General features: G+C 36.8%; 1 pseudogene; it reads right to left on the minus strand.

Annotated features, from left to right (window-relative positions):
• The window catches only part of LOC110030106, a 15,108-nt pseudogene extending 14,217 nt beyond the window's left edge, over positions 1-891 (minus strand).
• Positions 892-3,016: the final 2,125 nt, after the last annotated feature.

A 3,016-nucleotide genomic window follows, 5' to 3' on the forward strand; every position in this document is an offset into this window, starting at 1 on the left:
GACGGTGGCTGGAGTTGGGGCCGGAAGCAACAGCTGGTGGCCGACCAATGACCAATGTTGGCTGTCAGCAGTGTTGCGCCGGTGACAACTGTGGCGGACAGCTCCTCTTCATATCTGAAATTCGTCTGAAATGGGCAACTCAAACTCATGGAGAAAGATCCAAATCCCATAATTGAAACACGTTACAAAACTGCCTTGGATTCCTTTACGATCCAACAAACAAGGAGAAGGCAAGACTCAGGCACCCTGGCTTTTCAATCGATGAAATAGCCCCATAGTAAATTACATTTTAGAGGATTTGCTAATGTTATTAAAGTCATTATGAAAGAGCCCCTTAACAAATGACCAAGGTTAATAAAGTCATTACTAATATTAGAGAGTAAATAAACGGAAATTTACATGCATAGTACCCAATTCTTATGCATTTATTTATCTCACACCCAAATTTTAATTTTTATAAATGAGGTACATTTTTTATATTTCAAAAGATGTATGAAAAGCTGAATTTTTAGATGTAAAATTGAAGTTTAGATGTGAGATAAATAAATTAGGTAACAATAAGGTGCTATGTATGTAAACTTTTCTAAAACAAAATAGTTAATAATTTTGTCCACCCATAAGAAGAAACAGAATGATTCAACCTCTGATTGGCATACTATGGCATTTGTAATTCTAACATTTGGTCAACTCCAACAGTAATCCCATCGTTTATCCGGCAGCCAACTTTTGAAAAAATATTACATCATGACGTTCCGCCTTCCTTTTGTTCGACTGTGATGCTATTCTGCGATCCCGATTCCTGCATCCTAGTTCGTCGTTCTCCTCCTTCTTCGTTTCAACATCGAAAGCTCCTGATTCTTGCGATTCCTGCGATTCCTGCGATCTCATCATCGTTGCTCCAACTGTGTCAAATTTTTTAATCAGTTTTCTTATTTCTAAAATTATCTTAAGAATCGAATCAATTAACCCATTCCTGTTTGTGTTCTGCAGGATGAATTATAGATGGAGTTGTGCTGCCTCTACAAGTGGAGAAGGGCATGCATGGGATATCCCCAATACTGGGCGAGCTTCTTCGCCGCAAGGCTCATCTGCCACATTCTCATCACCTGTAATCTCATAGTCGACGCATCGAAGTTCGGTGAAGGAATCGAGCTCCCCTTCGCGCTGTTTGGAATGGTTGGAATGAATCTGCTTAATGTTTTTCTTAGCTTTGATCTCTTCAAAGCGTACAGGAAAGAGAAGATTCAGTAGAGGTAATTTGAAGTTATTTCTACTACTCTCTTTGTTTTACATCAAGTGGATAAGCCTGAAGATTTTGTAATTTTTGCCTTTAATTAGGCTCTTTTTGATAAACATAACTTGAATTATACATCGTTGTATTGATTAAATTATTTGTGTTGGTTAGCTCTTTTTTTCGATGTGGTAGTTATAGGAGGGTAAAATTGGATAGTTTTTGACATATAAGATGGTTTACATATTCATTACACAATTTTTATGTATTTATGTTTCTCACATTGTAAACATTGATAGTTATTTATGTAATACCGAAAAAAACGAGTGGATTGCATAAGGATTTACTATGTTTTGCCTTTTAATTGGCTTTTTTTTTAATATTTATTGTTTGAGCAATTGGTAACTAGATATACATTTGTTGTAATGATTATGTGTTGTTTTTTCTAGTGACATTTACAAACATACCAGCCAATTTCTATGTATTTACATTTCCAACATGAAAAATCTACTTCGGAATTGATATAGCTCTCACCTTCTTTGTTTCCTAGCTTGATCATAAATCATGTTTTCTGGTAGATGATCACAAGAGAATTACAACAAGGTATATATATTTTGATAGAAACACAGTTTTGCAAATGAATTGTGTGGTATGTATGTAAATGCGTAAAAATTGCGTGCTATGCATGTAAATGCACCATAGAAACACAAGATGGATGCTTTCTTCAAGGGAACAATCTGCATAATATGTGTTAAGAAACCACGATTGTATGTATATGAACTTTCTGTTCTGTTTAGAAATGAATTTCTGTTTCATAAGTTTAAAAAATGTAGTTGTGACAACCTTCTTTTAAACAGTTTTAACAAATAGAGGCAGCATGGTCATTTCTCCAGAAACAACTGCCCCACAGCTGCACCGAACAGTCAGTTAACTTCCCCGCAGCATCTTCCTGGGGCGGCGCAGTTGCAGCTAAAAAGCTGAGAAGCTGTAGCTACGCGAAACAGAGCCTTAATCTGTTTGGGTTTCTTCTGCCGGTTTATTTGCCTAGGGCTTTTTCCAGGCACTACAGTTGCAAGGAGAAGTGAGATATGATATGATGAAACATGAAAGTATGTTATCTCATAGTTTGTGCTTTTACTATTAACATTTGTTGTTTTTCTCGTGTGAAAGTTTGAATCAACTGTTGTAGAGATTGCTCAACAATGATGATATAATTTTTATTGTTGGGAGGTATGAAAAAATAATGTGTGCAATGCATTTATGAATAGCGAATAAGAGTTCTGATACAATTTTACGATAAGATTTCAATCATGACCTACCACGTGTAAAGACAGGCTCATATATTGACCAGAGGAAAACATGTTGAGATTTTCATACCTATTTTATACTGTTTTTAATGATATTTCACTTTAAAGAAAGGTATTTTTGATGTTTTGTTGCAGGAATGATGAATTAGGGTCCTTGGAACAAAAAGAAAAAGATGCAAAAGGGAGTGGAACAAAAAGATGCAAAAGGGAGTGAATTTGGAGCGAAAATGACAAAAATGTGGAGATTTGAACTAGATCGCCGACGGCGCCCTCGACCTCGCCGACACGAGTTTTTCCCGAGCTACAGGACAAAATTCTCAGAAGTCCGCCAACGGCGCCCTCGAGGCCGCCGACGGCGAGCTCAACGGTTATGCCTACTCAAGCTTTGGATAAAGCCAAATTTGAAGGGATGCTTAGGCAACTCTTGGGAAAGCTCATCCACAACTTTAAAAGAACATTTTGGCCAAAAATTGAGAGA

This window comes from Phalaenopsis equestris, unplaced genomic scaffold (genome assembly GCF_001263595.1).
Source record: "Phalaenopsis equestris unplaced genomic scaffold, ASM126359v1 Scaffold000657, whole genome shotgun sequence".
Taxonomy (NCBI): Eukaryota; Viridiplantae; Streptophyta; class Magnoliopsida; order Asparagales; family Orchidaceae; genus Phalaenopsis; species Phalaenopsis equestris.